Here is a 25,726-nt window from a genome sequence, read left to right on the forward strand (position 1 = left end):
AAGCATTTTGTGATATACTGTAAGGCTAATTACGGGAAGAAGTAAACCCTTAAAAACTTTTTTTTTTCGGTGGAGACTTGTAGAAAAGTAGGCTCGTCTTTGTAGAAAGTAAATGCAGTATAAAACAAATGGAAAGAAAAGTTAGAGAAGGTCTTTCTCATATCACTGTATTTATTTTCATCTCATAATTTGTATGTGTTTTAAAAAGTTAGGAGTATATAAACTGTAATTGTCATAAAAATAAATTCTGAAGAGAAGTCCCTGAAAGGTAAAGCACACTTTCGAAGTTATATTTCGCCTACAAAATTTTGTCACAACTTTGCTGCATGTTTGAAAATGCTCTTTTATTGCATTGTTAGAGCATATTTTAACACATTTAACAACATAGTTGCATGCATATTTAATGAATTTTGAGTACATAAACATCCTGGGCCTTATGCAGAGTTGTTCTTATGCGTGATTAGTGCCATACTAAAGAGTTCGATTAACATATGTTTCCTGCAGTAATCAGGCCTTTAATATGACGCTAATCATACGTCAAAATAACTCAGCATATGTAACTAGTTTAGGTTTAGTATTTTATAAGTGTTTTTGTTAAGTATCAAAAACAATTAAATTCAACGAACAGCTTTAATATTACAAAACAGCATTAAAAAAATCTAGTCATACAATACCATATACAGGACAATAATAAGTGTCTGATTGAAATTTTCCTATACAAATTGTTCAAGTAAAAGTTGATAAATATCAAGTTTTATGAAGTATACGCACGTTTACATGTTACTCGGTAATTTCAGGAAAAGATTTATGTATTGTATTCTATTTGAATAGATGTATAGATACACAGGTCGTAGTGTTTATTTTTAAACTATTGATATCAAGTATGATTTGTAATAAATTAATACATATAAACAAGTAAGTAATTTGTAAATTATTGACTATATTAATTATGTACAGATAAAACTATAGAAGTATTCTAATATTACTTCTAGGATGTTAATATGACTATAAAATAGTAAATATTCTCATTCCAGTCAGTATATGATTTCTGTTATTTGCAAACAGAAACTATAATTATCAAACCTTTCATTGCAAATTCCTTTTCTCCTCAAAATTATAATTCCTTTTAATTACTTACCAAGGAAGTTCGGGAGAAAACACCCGCCTGCAGAGAAATTAAGCATGCCATTTGAAGGACTAATTCATGCTGATTACAGTAAGCTAATAAAATTCCTGTACGGTTGAGAACTTTTCGAGAGATCCAACTTGGAAGTTTATATGAAAAAAATGAGTATATGCGCATTTAAACGCGTTAAGTACAACATTATTAGCAACGAATATTGACATACGAATTTAAATCTATCGGAGATAACAGAAAAAACTGTTTTCCAATAACTAGCGGATTTGTTAGTTAAAATTAGTCATTATACTGTTCATCATAATGATAGGTTAGAGATGCAAATTGATCACTGTTGTTCTTCTGTTCTATAAAAAAAAATGACGCAGGCAAAATACGTCCTTGCACCATGAACATTTTATACGTGCAATTGCGTCGCATCCGTCAAGGAAACAGTTCGCATAACCAAAGCGAAAAGGTATATAATTTGTTCGGTAACCTGTCTTGTGGAATGCAAACTGAAACAAGCCAATGTATAGTTGTGATCAGAACTGATTCATTAGCATGGACACGAACTTTGTTTCATTGTTTCGTCGGTACATCATAACGTCCGGATGAAGAAGTTTCGTACTGTGTACAAATCTGCCATAATCTTTGATTAATCGGAATCCAAACACTTCAAATGGTTGTACAAATCGTGTGCATTTAACGTTGAATCTCTCGAACAGGAATTTTGTTAGCTTGTTGTAATCAGCATGAATTGGTCCTTCAAATGGCATGCTTAGTTTCTCTGCAGGCGAGTGCTTTCGCCCGAACTTTCCTTGTTGATAGACTACGCTAGACTTCGAGACTAGATGATCCCATTATTCTAACCAGAAGTAATAAACAGATAAATAGACAGACAGATGGCTACAGTGAGAGAATAATGGTGGATATGGAATTTTCTTTTGAGACGCTGAGTCGATATCAAAAAATAATTTATATTTCTTACAGTTTTTACTTTATGAAAAAAATAATAATGAACTGGAAGAGAGATTTCTACAACTTTCGGCTTCACTAGATGGATTAAGGCTAAGATTAAGCCTTTTCTTGGGATATTAAATTCATATAGGAAGTTCGGGTATTATGGAATACCATTTTTGTTTCGCTTGTAACAGTTAAGAATTGAACATTGAAACAAAAAGGAAAACAAATATACTCCTTACATATTTGGCTTTATTTATGCGTATCTTGATAAAGAAGTTTCAGTACAGGGGTGGGCAAAACTTATAATTTGTAAAGAAACCACTTTGGAGAGTAATATGAAATAGTCGGGTAATATGGAATGCAAATGCTATATAGAAAAGAAATTAGTTTTCTGTTGAACATACAATGAATACAGTGACAATATATAAAAATTCTGAATGCCAAGCCATAACTGAATGTGATTACTTGCAAAAGTCACAAATGTAATACTCTGCTTCAGGATCCGCACAGTCATTGTGTGCTCACATTAAACATGATGAATGCTGGACCCAAACTCACCCCTTGATCATCAGAAAATTTGCTGTAATAAAAAATACGCTTAGCATTGTTGTCATCATAAATGTATGTTTAATTGCCCAATACCGATAGATATTTTTGTAATCGAAATACGGAATACCATGTTTTTCTTGCGGGTATTCCATATTGCCCTCCACGCCAACTTGGAAACGAAAGAGCTATTAAACGAATTCGAAGGCTTATAGGATAATGACTCTTATCAAACTACCACTCTGTATATCCAACGTCATAGTAAACAAAGAATTGTTGTTCTATTACATTTCAAGGTTGTAAAACATTTACCTGTAAAAGTTTTCAGGAATAAGAAATCAGATTTTCACGTTTAGAGCATCATGGGAACGTGAGGTAGTAGTTTCTTTCCTCTCCGCTTGGATGAAACACATTACAGGTGAGATAATGAGGTATTTCATATTACCCGACTATTCCATAATACCCAAACTTCCCCCCTCTCTCTCTCTCTCTCTCTCTCTCTCTCTCTCTCTCTATATATATATATATATATATATATATATATATATATATATATATATATATATATATATATATATATATAAACTATTTTTCTCTTACAATTTTTGTTCTGTAGTTATAAATATTGAACCGGAAATGCTCCTTCAATACAGGCATTAGAGCTGAGATTGAATTTATTATTGAGACACTATATTTACAGGGTTGCCCATAATTGAGTATATAATGTTTCAAAGACAGCGGTAAAGAAACAAGCAACATGACATGAATATAAAATTGAACATAAACACGTTACTCTCATACCTTTCCTTACAAGAATTTTAATCTCTGTTTATAACGATATGGATAGACATAAACTTTTAAATCAACCCTCGTATTTCCTCAACTCCGATTCTTAGAAATGAAACGCAACCAGTTAACATTTGGAGGAGAACAATGCTCAGGAATTTGTCACCCAAAAGGTGCCTCACTTTTCCAGACAGCCCTGCTTCTCCCGTCAGTCCAAACAAGGTAAAATATTTTGCTACCCTTGTGCTGAACGCCCACGCAGCAAAACTCATGTGATGATGACAGATTTTACGTGACAATGTAAAATTTAGTTGTAATCAGTAATTTCATGATTTATTGAAATTATCAGTGCCTTTATAGTGATTTTTACTAACCTATGGATTATCCATTATACATTATTAGTAAAATAAAGAAGCAAAAACTTAATGTTTTCTACGAACTATATTTTAGTCTGCTAGTGTATTCTTACGCTGTTTAACTGGCAACTATGTGACGCGGGAAGAGACGCGCCAGAGCATATCCAGGGGGTTGGCAAGATGGCGTAGAATGTTCTACACAATGGAGCGTCATGCTCTTCAATTATTTCAATTTCATTTTTAACAACAATTTCAATTTCGGACATAATTTAGTGCATTACAATTTTTATAGTGATTTACATAATTTTTTGTATGTTCTACGCTTCTGCCTTCCTTTTTAATTCACAAACTAGTGTGGAAACAGAACTATTTGAAACAGGCCAATTCGTCCATTTTGGAACGGGCCATCTTCTACAATTATAATAACAACAAAAATATTTAAAACAATTCTAGTGAAGCAGTCAACTTGGCCTTAGTGCTGTGACTTTTAATTATAAAATCTCCCGCGAGGGAGATGAATAGAATAGAATAGAGCATATCCAGAACTCCGTAAAGCAAAAGGTTGAGGAGTCTTGCTCTCATGTGAAATTAGTCAATTCAATTGAATACTCTTTCTAACAGTGCTACGCCAAATTCGTATACTTAACAGTTGTGATATTGTGAAATCAATAATGTCTTTTATCGTATCATTGTAATGAACATCTTTGCATTTGAAATGAATGAAGAAACTCCTCATCGAGGTTTCATGCATTCCAGAAATGAAATAATCTAACAAAGTCATCTTCAGTCAGCAGTGGAAATGAAATCTTCCTTATAAACATTTATCGCTGTTCACATCATTACGTCCGCCGATCGCAAATATCGTGCGCGTTAACGGTATCGTCTTGTAAATAATTGGGCCACCGAATAAGAAAAGAAAATTATGATGATAAATCAAAAGTGTTCTGTGTTGGTGCTTACATGTAAATATTTCAGTGTCAGTGATGATAAATCAAAATATAAATGTCTTACGATATATTTCTTTTCTTTTTAAAATTCGTAGAGAGTAAAATCCAAATTGAGTGTAATTTTACATTTCCTTTCATAGTGAATCAAGGATGCTAAAGTTTCAAAACGTATGCAGTCTAAAGTAGTATGTCACAAGGTAAGGTATTTTTAAGCAGTGAGCTACAAACGTTTACTTTCGTCTCCCACTACTCGTCTGGTGTTAACCACACATACCTGTCCCACCTTGTATTCTTTTACAGGTAGTAAGGCGTATACCTTTGGGTTGACGCAACAGCGACGGTGGGCATACGGCATATGCTTCTGGTATGTGTAACGCCCGAATCCCAGGACCGTGGGAGTGAGGTTATTTGTTTTGTTACCAGTTTCCTACTATAATTCATTAATTTGTGCAATTGAATGATGTTATAAAGAAGATTTTTAAAGAGACCCAAGGTTCGGATCCCGATAGTATTATGTTGGTCTTCTCGAACTGGAACAAGCAAGTATAGAATCCGCCTCCCATTATATCCGGCTTTCCGTCACTGGAACAGATAATGAACGAACACGGCACCCTTATATCTGACGTCCTGAACAGCAACATACTAGGATTAATAGTAAAATGTGTTCCGACCTCCCAAACTCCCATTATATGTTCTCCATGGCATGGTCCACCAATGCGCAATCCAAATCAATATATGCCTGGAGACGAAAAGCAACGTTGTCACAAGCAACTTGACAGACCCATATTGGTATCCTGTGAAAATCTGTGATAGCTTCCCGTAGTTCGACCAAACTACGTATGTGATGTTGGTACACTTTATCCTTTAAAACACCCGATAAGAAAAAGTCAAGTAGGTAAAAAAAATTCGGGAGATGAGCTCCTTCTCACGTCCGCGTAATTGTTTGTTGTAGAATACAAATGCACACGTTGTTACAGTGACAAACGTTCCGCCATCCTGTCTGACATACATTAACGGTTCTAAGTCCACTGACTGTTATCCGCACTCTCAGGATAGACAACGTTGCCGTTGTCATATCGGAACTTTTTGTTCAGAATTACAAGTACTACAGTCACTTAAACGTCATATACATAATTTGGGTCACACTGTATATCGAACTAACCGTTTAAAGCTATTGTAGTTTTTTATTGCTTGGAGATCAATAGTGAAACCGGGTGTTGCACGCATCTATCATTACCAGTTGTAAATATCTACTATTACCAGTTTCATCACAGAGTTAGGGATGGAGATACAGAAGGATGCCCATTATTAAAATAATTAATTTTTACTGGTCCTCGTGAGAGATGCATTTAACCGTTGTTATGTTCCAAAACATTAATGGTTATATTGGGGCCTGTACTTGACAGTTTCTGTGGAGCACGATCCTTGGAAGGTAAAGGTAAAAGTCACAGCTTCTTCGAAGGATTTCATTTATGGATTTTCTGCTTCCCATTGTATGCACTCAGCAATAGTGAAACGGTGCAAAGAAGAGAGTTTGGTCGTCAGTAAAGATGATATGAGTCTCATCATCCTGCAATATGCCCAACAGGCCCCTGTGGTACGTAGTCGACTGAAAATTATGATAAGAAGACTGCCTGAGCCCGATCGAACCCCTAACGCACAGAAATTTGGCCATATGACACGGTATCTCAAAAGGCAAAATTTCCACCTTCATGCGGAAGAAGCTCGCATTCAAAATCACATTGTCTCTCTAAAGCACCATATCCAAGAGAGGTTCACAAGTGGCAGAAATCTGTAAGTGAAAATGGGTGTATTCTGGTTGAAGGGTGGCTCTACGTAGATGAGACCAACTCAGTTCGATACATTCTCTACCGTCAAACAGACCATAAGAGCAGTTCTGATTTTGTATTGTAGTACAAGGAAAGGTCTTCCCAAGGATTTCAGGTGGTAGCCGCTTTTGCAATTGAGGAACGCTGCACTCGTCGAAGTGCCTTCCAACACTAAAGTCAACACAACTTACTTCCAGGAGAATATCGTGGATACTGTGTATGACATACGTACTCCCACCTGTACAGTGAAAGACCTCAAGTGTATGGATTCCCATGGACAAGGCCTCCAGCTATAACGTTCATGGATTCCTCAAACATTCATTTGCTGTATGACGTCCACGAACCTGTAGAATCTTCGAAAAGTTACCAAAGTGGTATGGTAACACATTCCCCTTTACATTTTACGTAAGAAACTGCTGCAGCGGACACTACGCTGCCAGGTAGTTATTCGAGCTAGTCGCCATCACATCGAACACAATTAGTGGGAGAGAAAGGGGATTTACTAGCCAGGTAAGGTTCAAAATTGAAACTTTTTTTTTTTTATCATGACAACATTCTGTAGTTTCACACTAGCCAATAGTGCATGACCTTTGTTTTATCGGGCAAAAATTGACATTGGATTTCGTAATGGGCGATATGGAAGCTAATATAGAAAAATAGGTGGGGAAAGTTAAACAGATTCTACTTGACACACCACAATAACGTTGGCAGAATGGAAAAAGCACCGAGAAAACCATGAATAACTGAAGCGATGCTTAAGGTGGAGAAATACAAAAGGGCGAAAATCTAGGGGCGTCATTTCAGACTTTGCTTGGGAAGGGCAAGAGCACCACCGACATAAAAAATTTACGTTTTGTACTAGTATATTAGTAGGCAATCGATTAAAAAATATGCATTTCTCAAACTCTTGGGGGGGGCAATTGCCCCCTCCTTTCCTCCCTAAATGACGCCCCTGCGAAGATCACGGACATAAAGAATACAGAAGGTTGAATAATGAATTGAAAAGAGAGACGGACAAAGCCAATGGAACAGGTATGTGAAGAAATAATGGAACTTTAACCCGCGCGGCAAATATAATCTGATATCAGAAAGCGCAAGTAGTAGGTGTGAAAACTAACAAAATTATACGCATGTTTGGAATCGAAGATCAACAAGGTCATGTACTCACTGATCATCAAAAAATTCTTAGAATTTGGGAGGAATACATAAAATATCTGTATGGTCAGAAGAAGCGCCCCAAAGATACGGTGATCGAAACAGACGAAGAAGTGGATGATGAAGAAAAAGGACCCAACATATTAAAAAGTGAAGTAGTACAGGCTTTAAAGACATCCAGAGGAGGAAGGTCACTGTAGGCGACGACATACCAGCAGACATGCTCAAGGGATTAGGAAACAATGCGATGAAAGTACTGACTTCACTTACAAGATGGAGAATGAGCAAAGGATTTTCTTGATGTTACAATAGTTGTATCGCCCAAGAAAAAGCAAGCAAATAAGTGTAGCGATCACAACCATTACCTTTATTTCCAACACTGGAAAGATTATTGCGCGTATACTGAACAGGCGGCTGGAAAGAACATAGATAAGATCTTGGAGGAAGATCAATTTGGATTCCGGAAAGGAAAAGTCACCAGAGACGCTATTGGGTTGATGAGAATTATATTAAAACGAGTTATTGACGTAAAGGAAGTGTTGCGTTTGTGCTTCATTGACTGGCAAAAAGCTTTCGACTGGGTCAATTGGACAAAACTTCTGTAAATACTTAAAATAAATCAGGATCAGCTAGAGAGACCGACAACTCATTCGCAACCTGCACGTAGGACAACGAGTGAGGTACTACAGGAGATGGTGGATAAAATAGTTGACACTGGGAAACTATATGGAATGGAAATCAACATCGAAAAATCGAAAGTCATGAGAATATCCTATGGAAACTCGCCCTTAAGGATCAGAGTAGAATAAATAGAACTTGAAGAGGTCGAGAATTTCAAATATCTGGGAAGTATTTTGACGAGAGACTTACTGCATCAAAGAGATCAGGTCAAGAATTGCCGTAGCCAAAGATGTATTTAACAAGAAAAGATCACTCTTAACTAGCAAGCTTAGTACTGGACGAAGGAAGAAGTTGATAAAGTGCCATATACGGAGTATTGGACTGTATGGTTCAGAGACTTGAACATTACGGAAATTAGAGAGATTCGGAATGTGGTGTTGGAGGAAGATGGAGAAGATAAATGGACAGAGAGAGTAACAAACGAAGGTGTTTTAAAATGGATAGGGGAGAAGAGAAATGTTTTAGCCAGCATCCTTCGTAGAAAGTTCTATTGGATTGGGTATATCTTGCGAAGAAATTGTTTTCTGCACACTGTCATAGAAGGAAAGATGAAGGAAAACGAGGAATAGGAAAAAAAACTGAATTCGAAAAATAAAAGAAAATATTGGGAGTAAAAAGGATGCTGAAGATCGAGAAGCGTGCAAGAAACATTTCTAGGGGCAAACCTAAAAGAATAATAATAATAATAATAATAATAATAATAATAATAATAATAATAATAATAATAATAACTCATTAGTTCCAGGAACTGCCAAAATGTAGAATACTTTAATAATAACAACAATATAATAATAAATAGACTGATTGGATGCCAAGTATACTAACTCTAAAAAAAATTAAAAATGAACTAATGTTTGCATTCAGTTCTATAGATGGGTGCCTTTTTAAAAATATATTTGTAAACGATAAATTATAAAACTATAAATTACTAGTTAAACACAAAATAAATAAAAATTGTTCATGAGATACCGAGATATTCAATTTTGGAGTTAGGGCACGTGGCATCCAACCGGTGTACTGTAAGATAAAAGCCCACCTCGCTTTACTCTAATATCATAGTTTGTTCAGAAGTCTGGGGATGTTACATCCTCTCAAATGAAAGCTGAAGATAGCTTGGTCCATTCTTTCATAGGAGTGTTCTCTGAAGCTGAAATAGTGTTAGATTTTTTTTAGCTTTATCTCGTGCGCATCTGTATTTACATCACTAACAAATGTATTATATAACTTTTCATTACTATGAATTTGTGTAGACTTCTTTCCTTATTGACATGACAACGATTTCTCTGTGTTATTACAGAGGTGTCTTTATTGGCTAGGCATACTGTACTGTAGATTCCGTGAATCGCTGAAGGAGGAATGGGTTATCATTTTTCAATTACCAAAATCCAAGTGTTTAATTAATTTACTAATCTGAATGCTCCAGTTTTTCCTTTTTTCTCTTCATGACAATTCCAGCCAGTTTTTAAAAAGTCAATTTAACTCATTCTTTACAAATCCTAACCCTTTACAATATAGCTAAACATAGAATACAATACAAATTATACACAAAAAATACAATGACACAATAAAACCCATAAAAATAATTTATTTTCAATCTTCATATGGATAAGTTTCGGTTACATAAATGTACTCACCTGCTCACCAGAACCGTTCGTCTTGCAAGTCAACACACATAATTTCGAACTACTTCTAATCTACAATAACTTCTCAGGTATGTCTCGTTTGATTTATTTGTGCGTGCGGCAAAGTTGCGCCTTGTTTATTGGTTTAATTTGATTTGATTTTAGCGTCCCTTTCAGCAGCAGGCATATATGATATGTGGGCCTACAGTTTAACGTTGAATCCGAATCACATGAGTTCCCACCGAGAAACGAACTCGGGTCTCCCACTCCAAAGGCGCGCACGCTAACCGCTTAGCCATGAAGGAGCTCCCTTGTTTATAAGTGACGTTAGACCCATGCTAAGGTTGCCAGAGGTACTGGTTTCACTTGAGATTTCTTTCATATTTGTATTTCAAGAAAATCTAAAGGATGTCCTGAACCAAATTAAGGTTAATGGAATCAGTCATGTACATACTTCAAGTTGTTGTGCGCTGAATACGTAGAGCTACTTAACATGGGCTGAAACACTAAAGTACGTAAATGGTTGCAAACTTAAATTTCTCATTTGAAAATACAACTTAAAGGATATCAAAATATCTAGTACCGATTTAATTCGTTACTATAAAACTGAAATGAACTTCTTGTGTATTAAAACAAATGTAAAAGTGTCCTTTCTTAATATTAAATGGTGTTTTATTAATAGGTTTAGCGCTTAGGATATGATTTTACTTTTTTTTTTAAATCAACACTTCCAGTGTAACCCTTGAAAAATGTAATAAAGAAATAATGGCCATGTGTTTTAAATATTCAATTAGAACTGGTCAATTTACACAAAATTTGGAATCGATCTGAGAAAACGGCACGTTTCTAGCACTTGTTGTTTCCGAGATCTCATTGTCGAAAAGATTGGAGACAAACATATAGACTTTTCTTGACAACAATCATATAAACCTAGCATTTAAATTGATAGCTTAAATAATATCGAATTATGAGGGATATTAGAGATATAGGAGTGTTACATATATTAATCTAATCTCCCCCATCTGGAGCAATTTGTGATTGACACAGTTAAATTACTGGTAATTTTGCTTCTATTGTACTGTAACAATGTTGCATGTTTAGTACATGTATTGTTCGATCTGCATGCACTGCATCAAAATCGAGTTTGTTATTAATGGAGTTGCGTGTGTGTGTGTGTGTGTGTAAGTTTGTTATTATGGTTACTGATGGAGATACAGTTTTGCATCTAAATTATATTCTTACTTAAATTTTGTAGACTAGTTTTGAAATGGAGATTTAAATTCTGTGCAATTATTTTATCTTTTCCACAATTTAAATATTCAATATTATTAGCGTTGAACGAAAAAAAATGTCCAAAGATGAAACAATATATAAAAAAATAGATCTAATTAAATTCCACAAAATGATATGAATGAGAGTATGATGTTGCACCTATTAATATGAAATTAATACTAAAGTAATATATTAATCACGTTTATCGTTATGACACTAACAAGATAACATACAAAATAGTTAATGAAATAAAACCCAAAACTATGATTAAGTCTTAAGATTTAAGTTTTGTTTAACTATGACATTATTCAAAGCTAAGACACATATCAATCAATAGATGACATCAAGGTTAACAAAATAAGGTGCTTCCGAGTAAATTCTGATGCGCAGTTTTCGAAAAAAAAAACTAATTTCTATTGCACTGAAAAGCACCTCGTTCTTTGGCAACCCGGTGGAGTTTATAGTTTTCATTCTGAAGAACATATTATTTATTTATTTATTTATTACTGTGGTATGTATGAAAACGATATGAAAAATTCCATCCGTACTATTCTTAACCTTCTGAATTAAACTTGTTGAAGTATGACTTTCTTAAAACTTTCCAATCTACTTTGTTCAGGAACCTATTTTAATTACAAAGCATGTTTCCTATATACAACCAACTTGAAAAAGTTCATTACTGAATTATCTATGTATGTGTGTGTGTATGTGTCTGTTATTTGTGAAATTTTCAATTTTCAGTCCTCCATTCCATAGAGCATCAACAACTACAGGAATTTTTCGCGTCACTCTTATTGTTCGGATATATTGTCCAAAAAATTTACGATTTCGGAAGATTTAAGAAGCCATTTCTCGGGAACCGTTAGTCATAGAGAGATAATATTGGTGTTGATTAGTATCTAAGAGCATGGTGAACATTTTGGTACCAATTAGTAACCGGTGACCACTGGTTATATCTGTATTTTCAGTATATATACAGTGATAAAATGTGACAGCTCAATATAGCTAATTCAATAGATCCCCTAATACACAGGTTCCAACTATGTAAGTGTATTATCTATTGAATTTAGTCATATAAATTTAATATACAATTTCATATAAATTTCGAAAAAAAAAATTAATTCTTTCGTTCGTTTTGGCAATTCTCTTCGGCCATTCTTAACTGGTTTGTTTTGATACCTCAGAAATGGAGTCAAATTTCAAATTTTCTTTACTTAAAAATTCTGTCGTAATGTGTTGTTTAATTTGAGAAGGAGAGATGCTGTCCTAGGTAGTGCTGCATGATGTGTATTGTGTAAAGGATGGTTGAATTCGGTGGTATCTTGGATGGGTAATTAAATTTCTTTGTCGGTAGAGAGAAAAGCTAGTAGATTAGTCTTAGATGGTGCAAAAATTATTTTATTGTTCTTTTAACAAAAGAGACACTGACCAAAGCTTAAAACCCACTTTATTTTAAATTATAATTTGTCACTGTTTCGGATATCTAGCATATCCTTCTTCAGACACTATCGAAAATAAATGAAAATACAGACATATATATATAAATATTGTTATGACAAAGTTTAAATTATTTAACCATGTCTCTTTTGTTAAAATAATCAATCCAAAGCCATGAATAGTCTTACTATTTTATTATTCTTATTTAAAGTTGTCTCGAGAGAAGATTTTAGTATGGATTATTTTTATTAAGATGTCTGCTGAAATCCTGTATTGGTTTTGGATTGATACAATTTCTCTGTGATTTTAATATTTCTCACTTTGCATTGGTTCGTGATTTATTTTATCGCAATCGTACTCAAGAAAATAATTCACTGGATATTCCTAGTCCCAGTGACTTACTACTAGGAATATTTTTACATAAAAGTTATGACTTACTACGAACTTTTTTTTACATAAAGAAAATAACTTCCTTTTCTATACTTTTTTTTAAATCTTCCTTATTCATTCCAATGAAATACAAAATTATCTTAGCGTGCAGCACAAAATTCCTCTTTCTTTTTAAACTCTCAAAGTCTTCTAATAAGTAAAACATTTTCCACTGAAATCATTATTATTCCATTCAACTGAGAAGTTTTCATGGAAACTGAGACTTCAGTCTCAAATAAAGCTATGTCTAATGAATTTCCTCAATTATTCTTAGGTCATATTATATTATAAATGATTTCTTCTTTCACTAGCTAACTCTATGGCCTATGGAACCAGAAAGTTCAGTGCCGCATTCACAAAAGTGCCGCGGACTATTGACTTCTGTCTTAGCCAACTGGATTCAGGTTCTACTTTGTATTCCCATTTCTACTAAATCCATCTGAATATTGTCCTTCCATTTTGCGTCTAGGGCTTCCTAATGGTATTTTTCCGGTTGGATTTCCAGTTAAAATTTTGAAAGCGTTCTCTCTTTCTTCCATTCTGGCTACATGTCCTCCCCACCTGAGCCTCCTAGACTTAATGACCCTAATAATGTTAGGTAAGCCGTATTAATTATGTAGTTCCTCATTATGAAGTTTCTGGCATTCCCCCCTTTTTTTTATCATACTTGATTCAATATTATAAATCAAATGTTTAAAATATAGGAATTTGTTCAGATCTGGTTAGTTACTTCGACTGTACTTTGTTTAATTAACATTTGTACTCACAACATGTACATTTACAACATTAGTGCATAGGTCCATCATGTTTACCCGTATTTTTCGGTGTATATATAACACCATACCGGTATCTCATAATGGAAACATTCTTGACAGTTATATAGACGGGTTAAAGTGACAATGGCTTAAGTCATTGTTTCAAAGAGGAAAGACTTAGACGCTGATATCAGACCTAGATCAGTCAATAAGTTAACATTAAACGTAAGTCAGAACTTCATTCAACTGCCAGCAGATAGCAGTAAAATTTCTAATGAAATTGGAAAGAGCTGTTTTCTTCCCGAATTTATTATAGTACCTTTTACATTAATTTCTGAAAAAACAAAGAAAATATGTACCACCACTCTAACTCATTCACGTTGGGAAATCAGATCTTAAATAACAGTGTATAAGGGAAGTGTAAACTAATTAATAGCAGCATGCCTCCATCCATCTTGTTTTGTATGAATCTAGTCCATTCCAGGCGGGTTCTAGTCCATTTATCCTACCATAGCTAAGTGGGACACTAAGCCAATAGAACAAGAGCATAGTGGCCAGTTTTTTTAAATCTCCTGTGGTTAAAAAAAAAAGCTTTTGCTAAACTAGAATTACGAGTTGGAGAAAAGGAATAAATTGAGAATTAAGGATTAGGGATACACTATGTACTAGGGTGGATTGAAAAAAAATCAAAAGTTGTCCAATTAAATAGCACTAGGTGTCAAAAGTTGTGTATTGACTAGTATAACATTCGTGATTTTTAAAATAATTTTTGTACTTCATCTTTATTCCCCGCAAGGGCCTCAAAATGTTACAATTTTTATGAAAATTTGAATTTTTTGAAAATATTGAATTTTTTTAAGCTACCCAATGAAATCTAACTAGTTGTCAAAAGCTGGATAATGACTAGATTGATTACACCATTCATGATTTTAAAAATAATTTGCATCTTCATTCCCCGCAAAGGCCTGAAATTTTGCAGTTTTTATGGTAAATTTTGAAAGTCCACTTAAAATATTAAAAAAAAAGTTTTAAAATCCGTCAAATCACTTCACACTTGCTTAAGAAAGAGTTATGTTCGCTACCATAATGGTTTTGAAATAATTTTTGTGCTTTATCTTATCACCTGCAGAGGCCTTAAAATTTTGGAATTTAAACAGTAAATCTCAAAATTCATTGAAGGGGCCGCGGTGGTAGAGCGTTAACCTCTGGTGCTTGGGGTCCCGGGTTCGATCCCAGCCCCGCCAAGTGAACTTTGTGGTAGACAAACACCGTGAGCGTGGGTTTCCTCGGGGTTCTCCCGTTTCCTCCCACTTTCTTCATTCCACCATTTCATTCATTACTCATCATCACCGTCTCCTTTAGCCTAACCGGCATAACCGTCGGACGTAAAACTTAAAGATTTCTTTCATTTTCATTTAATTTTCAAAATTCATTGAAGTCACTGACAATTTTCAAGAATTGTCAAATAATATCGCATTAGATTTCAAGCCTTGTGCGTGACTAGCATAATTTCGATAATTTTTAAAAATATTTTTCCTTCATCTTCGTTACCTCCAACAAATTTTAAGATGCAGTTTTACAGTAATATCTAAAAATACATTGAGCATAATATTAAGATACATTATGTAAATTTAATAATTTTGCATTGAAATTATTTTTGATATGCACCTCTTCGCTGAGTCCCAGAAACACCTAGAACTCAGCACGAGGAGGTAGCTGCGTATAAATTCCGCCCATCCTCCCATTTCATCCATCCTGCCTTTGGAAATTATCTCTTTAACTCGTTGGTTTGTATTCAGATTTTGTTTCGAATGTGGGCATAATTGACATAATGAAGAGTCTTGCTCTGATAAATCCATCTCGAGCTAAGACACTATACAGTTCAAACAAAGCTTCGGTAACAGTTTTAACGCACCTCTTGACTGTTTGCGTATGATATGGCAAGTGGAAAACAGGCGGAAGGACATATGAATCTTCTGTTACACATTTCTGTAGATCTTCCTCCGACAAATGTCTCGTCAGCTTTGGCTCGGTTACTTCGCGTTCCTGCCAGTTGATTATAGTGCGGGAGCAAGTGGTCATCCGTGGGCTTTTGATGGTACAATTGTGAGGCATGGTTTTTCTGATTTGTTGTATCTTGGTTGTGACAAATTTAGACGTTGCCAAGTGAAAAAAATTCCGCAGGCCAATATGACGACCATTTCAAAATGGCGGCCAAGTTATATATAAAAGTGTTCTATCTCGACTATTTTTCATCCAATTTAGATTATCTTTTTTAAAAAAAGAAAATGCAAGTCTATATTGGAATAATATTTTTAGTTATTACACTTATTGTGTTATCTGTAGTGGTTTTCCAGTTTTAAAAGAAAAACATTATTTTTACTCCCAAAAATGTGGATGGTGCTATGTAATGTGCTCCAAGTCATTGATGATTTAAAATATAATAACGAACATTTACATTATATTGTTTTTTTAATTGTTTAAAAGAATATTAGCAGATGTAATATTTAAGTTAATTCATATTTATAATCTTGTGTGTATAAACGCTTCCTAAATCATTGTTACTGTAGTGACTTAAGATTAAAGTCCTTGAAAAAGTGCAGTGCAGTGTAGTGCACTGTCCAGCGAGAAAGTGTAGAGAAGTGCACAATGTGAGAGAGTTTCCAATAGGAGAAAGTTGCTGAGCCTCAAAACTGTGAATAAAGGTAAACACCAAGAACGTTCATCGTTGGGGCATCCAAAGAAGTGGATCTCAAAATCAAGAAAATTACGATGGATCAAGAGACACCTCCTTTAAAACTTCCGAAGTTATACACTGACTATATTTGTGCATAATTTGCCAAACCAGTATCAACGAAAAATTAGTTGAAAATCCAACCTCACATGAACAAGTGCTAAAATATATCAGAGAACGCGCTCAGTACTGTAACGATCAGTGTGTAGCTGCAGCTGGAAGGTTCCGAGGAATCACATCTGACATGCTAAATGGGCGGAAGGCTTCATGGCCTAGGTGTTGCTAGCAAGCCATCACCATCCTAAGTAAACTTTACCGTTTAAAGCAAATGTTTGAAAAACAGAACCTGTCTTCCTGTTTGACCAATGGAATTAGACAAACCAGCACTTCCAGGTTGACACGTTCTCAGTGTGTTCCATTCAGTAAAAGTAAGTATTTCTTTTGCAATGAACCCCACACCCAAGAAAATCCTCTCAGAAAACTATCATGTGATTAGTCTCAGATAAACGTCAGTGATGCAATAAAGAAAACTAGGAAGAAAACACTACAAATAAAAATTAATAAGCCATCAACCAAAAAAGATTGGCATGCCATAGATGTGCGATATCAACTCCCATGTTGCACGAAGAAAGTAAGCCATTTGTTAAGAACAGCATCGGGTTCAACTTGTCCAAATTCATCAACCGCAGAAGCTGCCTCAGAAACTGAATTCATTAGTCTCGTAAGGGATTTTCTAAGAAGTGGTCCTCCCAACATGGCTGTCATCCGAACAACGTATGAAAATATCCGACCTATAAATAGTGTTTACAATCCTTCTGTATCTCGGAAAAGAGTTGAAGAACTGTTAACTGAAAACAAAAGTGTAATTGAATTCCATCAACCATCTCGTCGAAATGAGGCAGCGTTAGTATCTCTAAAGGTGTCCCGAGACAGTTATATTAATTCAGCTTACCAAGTTAGTGATGAAGATGTCGATGCCAAGATACGATGTCTCTATGATGCAGCACAAATTCTCTGAAAGTATATCAGCAGCGTCGAAAAGTGTGATTTTACAAGAACTACAGATGCAGCAGATGATCATATTCCCAGAGAAATATACACTTTCTTCAGATGGCTCGTGTGTGGAAGGTAAGACAATATGTCGTCGGAGAAGAAAGAGGTATCAGCCTGTAAAGCTACCCTAAGTTTGTCCCAAACAGCTCTGGCATTATCCTTGAGTCACAGACAAGTGTGACGTTCTTCTACAGGCATGCAGCAGACACGTGTTATGCCTCAACAGGTTGCTGTGGGTTTAGCTATTCATCAGACTACTCAAAACAAGGAAATCATCCGGTTACTTCATGGACTGGGAATGTCGGTTGAATACAATCGGCTTCTTCGCTATGAAATGCAAATAGCAGAGAATATAATCCGCGAAACATTGAAAAACAATGGAATATACGTTCCTTCTGGTATTGTCAGAAATCGATACATTTTCTTCGCTGCAGATAATGTGGACTTCTTGGAAGACACTTGAGATAGTAAAAACATAACCCATGCCACAGTCGTTGCAATCTACCTGTGTAAGGAGCCTAATGATGCTTTTCCACCTGCCAATGCAATGACTCCATCCAACTACCGTACATTGGTCAATCTTCCAGACAGTGGCGGATCCAGGGAGGCGATCAGGGCGATCCCCCCCAGAAGAGGAAACTTTTATTTTATATATAAATAAAGCCCATTTCAGAGTTTGGAGCTCTTAAAAGTATCCGACCCTGCTTCCAGAATGCTTCGATAACCTCAAAGATTGCAGCATGCCATCAAAGATTGCAGCATGCCTAAGTGTCCAAATTATCCAGATTTCACTCCATCACCTCTCAGAATTGGACCACGAAGACTTGGATATTATCAAAAGCACTGCCTAAAACTGACCATAGTTTGTTAAACACAAGTACGGAGGAACACCCAACGGTAATGGTTCCTGGAAGTCGAAACATTTCAACGTGGCCAGCCTTGAACTCACGCGCAAGACCTGTTTTGCCCTCTACAGATGTTAATGTTCTCCCGCTAATTCCAGCACCACCAACAAATTGGTCAACACTATTTACAGTTCTCCTATTTGCAAAGAACATAAACCAAATTGTAATGGGATCTGGAAAAGAAACTGTATTAACTTTGCATATGCCATTAGCAGTAGCGGTTCGTAGTCTGTAGAAGCACCGGTTGCAATATCAAAGGTATGTAGATGCGCGCAAGTGTTTCCCTCCCCCAGCGTTCTTGAGTTTTATCCAAAAAATATTCAGGAAATATGAAGAGGAAAGTCTTTTTAAGCTATATTTGTATATTTATTGATTGAAGTGTATTCTCTAATATTGATTTAATATATAAGCTATTTTCTTTATTTGAAACAACCACTATAAATGTACGTTCATAAACTATTTATATACCCAGGTACAAAACTTATACACTCGTGTTATTGAACAAGAGATAAATTGAATATATAGTATGTGCTGTAAGCCATGAATGATGGCGTTAACCCAAAAGAAGAAAAAAGCAAGGAAATTGCATATATTCAAACAAGCAGTTAAACAAATTATTTAATTAAATAAGCTATGCATTATTTTAAAATAAAAGGTCTTTCTTCGTTCTTTTCGAACTTCAAATTTTTATATGACTTCATTGAAATCTGAAATGCTGCTCGCCAAGTTTTTCTGAATAAAAAGCATCGCAACCGCAAATATTTTCCGTTTTATTTTCTTTAGGGTTCAGAAATACGTCTCTCCGACAATACGCATTTTGTTAGCATTTCTTTGTATGAATATAAGGGACAAAAAGTCCATTTTCAGTAACCACGTATTTTTGTCTGCTGTTCTGCTATAAAGAAGCATGAAATCTAAGATGTTTTCCTTCGAAAATAATAATTAAAAATAGTTTAACATTCCAACAAATTAGGGTAAAGAAGACAGATGATTATTGGAAGTGAATGATTTGATATTAATTTTTTATGCTTTCCGCCGGAAATCGAACAGGGGAACATGTGCATGAAAGACACAGAGCTAGGAATTAGACAATGATAGGACTTTTTCTCCTTCGAGACATGATTTACTAAATATTAATATTTGGAATGATTTGTTAGTTTTCAATCGATGGGAATGAACCGTGAATTCGAAATCACTGAATTTGATGCTGAAAATATCTTGAATATAGGAATTTCTCTATTGGGAATGGTAGGTCTATATCTCAAAGTAGAAAAAAAGAACGAACTGTGATTGCAAGGACTAGATATTTCTGCTATTATCAATGTTCATTTGATTTGATTTGGTACCACTCATTCTGTACATCATATTATATGTATATTTGACTATTGTGTCTTCTTTATTTCAGTTCTTAACTGTAACGATGTTTTAAATTGGAGAAATTTTGTGAAAACAAAATCAAGCAACCTCTTAAACACAAAAATAATATGTATACTTCTGTGCATAGTAAGATTATTATTCCTTTAGTGTCACAAATTATTTCCTATATTGTAAATTACTTGCGGCCCCTGTTCGATCCCAGGTTTCATCTAGTGAGCTTCGTGTTGGACGAACACCGTATACGTGTGTTTCCTCCCACTTTCTTCATTCCAACATTTCATTCATTCCCATCATCTTCTTTAGTATATGGCCATAAAAAGTATTGATGAAAAAATAATTACAAATTACTTAACTGGGTGGAGTATTAATTCCCGTTGACTACATTTATACATACTTCCTGGTGTTCCATGTTGGAATCTCTTGATTCCATGGCTGGTAATATGACAATAACCCCCCCCCCTCCCCAGAAAAAAGGAAAACATCTTGCTTGAAAGAGAACCGATAGGGACAGTTCTTGAGGCAGTAAACATTCTTAAAAACTGCACCGATACAAGCACAAAATTAAAATACAGAATTATTTTATATTTTGATAATTCCTCTGTTTTAATCATAATGAATACTTAGGACCACAACCGCCCAACTTTGGGAGGGCAAAACTCCCCCGATATTAAGAAAGAAAGAAACAATACTACCACTAGACGCGTATTTGTTCTTTGCGAGTTTGTTTTGTGAATAACTTCTTTCTTCCAAGCGTCTGTATGTTACCCTATCAATTGAGTCAAGCGCTGCCAAGCGGAGGAATTCGTAACTATTACAGAAGCTGACAATACACCAGTTGCGCAACGAGCTGCAACTGCAAACAGGCACCTCGAGATAGGCGCTCGCCGCTATATGCTCAACGTTACTGCTTCCAGTGGCAACTCTCGCTGCAACTGGAAACGTAAATCTCTCTCTTTCTTTCAGTTTTTTTTTTTAATTCAATTTTTTAGAAATGCATCAATACTGTCTTGCGCCCAAGAGCAAAGGTATATTTTTTACTGATACACTACTTTAATACCTAAAAATATAATATCTAATACCTAATACTTATTTTAATACCTAATATCTTTAGTATTAAAAAAATATCCGGTTGCACAACCATGCAACATATAGTACCAGCCGCCACTGGCCATTAATATATACAAAGGCGGAACAGTTACAAATGTATAGGTCGGATCTGAATCACCTTATACTTCGTCCAGGTGAACTACACATAACAATGGCAGTGCTTAGTTGTATTGGTGTTTTCATAGAAGGCAATGGACTGGTTATGACATGCATTGAAAGTAATTTGTATGGTGCTAATGCCACCAGTTCCATACTCGCAGGGAAACACGTTCGAAGAGAAATATAAAAACATTTTTCAATAGTCCAGGCATTTTAGTCACTTTGTACTTAGCAGCATTTATCATTAGAAAATGCTGCTACCGTTAAAGTGAAATTGCAAATATGTTTTCAGATCCGAACCTCATGTATCTTGAAAATTTGATTGAGATCGGTCGGATAGTTCAAGAGTTATTAAGTTACAAAAATAGTCACTTTCAGTTTTATATAAATTGATATTTATATATCTCCTTCCTCCCCTCCCCTAGATTGCACCGTAAAAGTAAAATGGCGAAAACATCCCAGGCCCGAACCCTATCTATGATGAAAGTTTGATCAAGATCGGTCAGGTGGTTCAAGAGTAGGGATGCGCACGAGTCGAGTCGAGTCGAGATTTAAGCCTGTCTCGACTCGACTCGAGAAAATGTTGTCTCGACTCGTGTCTCGACTCGAAAATATGTTGCTGTCTCGATTCGTGTCTCGACTCGACAGTCTCTGTCTCGACTCGACTCGAATTCGAGTCGAGACAAAATATACGAGTTAAAATATACACACACATCACTCAGACCATTATGACTACCTACCTAATTGTTAGTATGTCCACCTTTTGGCACGAATAACAGCGGCAACGCGTCTTGGCATGGTCGCAATGTTCCTCGGTGGGTCGCTGGAGAGAGTTGGCACCACATATGCACACACAGGTCATCTAATTCCCGTAAATTCCGGGGAGGGGGTGATGCGCCCTCAGGTCATGTTCAATCACATCCCAGATGTGATCAATTGGGTTCAGATCCGGAGAGTTTGGGGGCCAGCACATCACTTGGAATTCGCTCCTGTGTTCCTCAAACAACTCCATCACACTCCTGGCCTTGTGACATGGTGTATTATCTTGTCGAAAAATGCCACTACCGATGAGAAACATGGCCGTCATGAATTGATATACGTAGTCTGCAAGCAGCGTGCGACGCCTCGGCCGATATGGTGCCTTGCTCGAGCTCCAATAGACACATGGATGCTCACCTGAATGTTCCCCAGATAATAATTAAGCCGCAGCCAGTTTGTCTCCGCCCCCCAGTACAGATGTCAAGGAGCTGTTCCCTTGGAACACGACGGATTCGCACCCTCACATCGTCATGATGAAGATGATATCGGGATTCATCAGATAATGCAACGCTCTGCCATTGTGCCAATCTCTAGTGGCGATGGTAACGTGTTCATTTCAGTTGTAGTTGCCGATGTCGTGGTGTTAATATTCGCCATCGTTAGGAATGTTCGGTGCACTGTGTGTTCAGACTAGTGTTGTGAAGGTCTGTGAAAAAAAAACAGAAATTTTGGGTAAGAAAACAGCTTTTTTACGGTTTTCCGAGCTGGGGAAAAAACGGAAAATTTGGGTATTATCAGAATCATCATTTTTGTTAATCACAGAATCATTTTAGTTAATATGTTAAATCAAACATATTTCATAGAGATATCTTCATTGTTCTATGTAAAATTCCGGAAATTTTGAAACCATTAGAAAAAAATCATTTGTTCGGAAATATTGGCAAAAACAGGAAAATATAGTTTAAAAACTATTTGTTGGTCTGATGCTAGTAATCTTACTTGCTGTAACATGTCTGCAACATATTCAGTGGGAAGTCGAAAATTCGAACTAATTGGGACCACAGGTAGTTCGGATTTTCAAATTGTTGAAAATGACCAAGAAAATGCCATTTAGGCTTACATATACTGTACGGTATGTTCTTCTATCGATACAGTGGTTATTGCGAAATTGTGTACCTCCAGACATGGACGGCCGAAGAAAATTTTCTAGGGGGGCATCTTCAATGTTTGCTATATTAGTCTGTCATTTAATGTGCATGGTTTGTTATATTACGTATACATTTTCGTGAGCCAGGGAGGTTCATTCTTATCAAACACGGAGATTATGTAGGAGCAGATCTAGTGTACAAAATATAATAAAAACATCTCTTTCGGATTTCTATCATCCCGCAGTCCAACCCCGAGACGGAAACATAAGAGATGGGCTTTTTGTTTTTAAACAAGATAACGTGTCTTGCGAATGCTTTACATTGTGAAGATTATATTAGTGAAAATTAAACGAATATAATTTTACAACTTAATATACATATTACTAAATGTTTAGCTCCTCGTTGCTATGTTGTTAGCGATGCGCCTTTCTCGAACGAGGTTTGATTCATGGTAGGAGCTCATGTGTTTCAAATCCGACATTAAACTGTACGTTCACGTCTTGTAGAGCTTTGTTCCTAAAAACGACGCTAAACTATAATCTAATTTAATATTACTAAATATTAAAAAAATAATGACTTACCAATGTGACGTCAATTTGGCAGTCATCAAATCCATTTTATACTTTCACTTAATCCAGTGGATATTAACATAACAATCACAAGACACACGCGCATATAAATACTCAGAAACAAGCACATACACACGTACACATACATAAATATGAACACTTCAAATCTATTTACATGTGGTGGACTGCACTGCATCAAGCACTGTTATCTTCGTCATCTACTCATGTATCTGCATTTTCTGATTCATCCACAGATTTGTTATTTGTACGCATCAATCATTTTAGAATTTTCGGGAAGGTTCAGGGTTCGTTCTTCATTTAAAGAGTCGGTTCTCTGTATTGGAAAGAGAATGAGGGGAGGGAGGAGGAATTTATACTTTATGAATGGATAACATTTTAAGAAATATATACAAAACATGCCGCTTCCGACGCAGCACTAAAGCATTTCTTTTAGCGGTGTACTACTAGTGGTACCCTGATGATAATACCCCCTCCCCTCTCAAGTTGTAAAGTGAGAAGGGACAAAAATATCCCAGACACTCAGGGTTCAGTTGACGATAATAAAACTATGGGTAAGTAAACATCTTGTGCAGAGGCACGTTTTGCTTATTTTTGAACATTTCTGTGAAATCAACAATACAACAGCGGAAATACTAACTGGTTTTATTACTCCAACCATCGCTTCAACTAAGGGATAATTCCCAACGGTCAGTGAGCCATCTAAACTTTCGTTCTTTTTCTGTTTATTTTTCTGTTTTTGTTCTCTTTCTCTTTTCCTGTCCTCGTTCTTATTCTCCACATCTTTATTGAAGTAGGGGGCGCCCAACCCCTCGACATTTAGACGTCTTTTCCTCTTGGTTTCGCCACTTGTTGAAGACAAACACCACAGCACTCCTCGAACACCTGGCAAGTTCTGCAGTTTCCGAAATTCTCGTGCCGAGTGTTTCTGAGCGAGTACTTTCTTCAACATAATATTAAAAATTATAGAAAGATTTTCGAGACATTCGAGTCGAGTCGAGATTTTTACCAGCTGTCTCGACTCGACTCGAGTCTCGACTCGAAAATTCGAGTCGAGAAATACGTTTGTCTCGACTCGTCTCGAATTTTACAAAGAATGTCTCGACTCGAATCTCGACTCGAATTCGAGTCGAGTCGAGTCGAGATTCGAGACATGTCTCGACTCGAGCGCATCCCTATTCAAGAGTTATTAAGTTTAATTTATTTTCATGGATTTATCCCCTCCCCTCCCCCAACCCCTGAGTTCTACAGTTAAAGTGATATGATAAAAACCACCGCAGGTCCGAACCTCATCTATGTTGATTTTTTAAAAGATCGGTCGGGTGGTTTAAGGGTGATGAAGTCACAAAGATAGTCACTTTTATTTTTACATTTTTTACATATATCTTCCCCCTCCCTCTCCCCTTCGTTGCACTGTAAAAGTGGAATGAAGAAAACATCCCACGCCCGAACTTTATCTATGTTGAAAGTTTGATCGAGATCGGTTGGGTGGTTCAAGAGTTATTAAGTTTTATTTATTTTTATACATCTGTCCTCTCTCCTCCCCATCCCCTAAGTTCTACAGTTAAAGTGATATGATGAAAACCACCTCAAGTCTGAACTTCATCTATGTTGAAAATTTGGTTAAGATCGGCTGGGTGGTTTAAGCGTGATGAAGTCACAAAGACAGTCAGTTTTATTTTTACTTTTTTGACATATATATCTCCCCCTCCCCCTCCCTTTCGGTGTACTGTAAAACTGAAATGAAGAAAGCATTCCAGGCTCAAACCTTATCTATGTTGAAAATTAGATCGAGATCGGTAGGGTAGTTCAAGAGTTATTAAGTTTTATTCATTTTCATATATTTCCCCTTCTCCCCTGCCCCTCTCCTAAAACCTACTGTCAAAATGAAATTATAAAAAAAACTTTCGAGGTTTGAACTTCATATATATTGAAAATTTGATTGAGATCGATCGGTGGTTCAAGAGTTATTAATTCACAAACATAGTCACTTTTATTTTTATATTTATTGACTTTTATATATTTCCCCCTCCATATCCACTCCCCTACGTTACTCCGT

This window comes from Thermobia domestica, chromosome 8 (assembly GCF_964235325.1).
Source record: "Thermobia domestica chromosome 8, izTheDome1.hap1.1, whole genome shotgun sequence".
In the NCBI taxonomy this organism is placed as follows: domain Eukaryota; kingdom Metazoa; phylum Arthropoda; class Insecta; order Zygentoma; family Lepismatidae; genus Thermobia; species Thermobia domestica.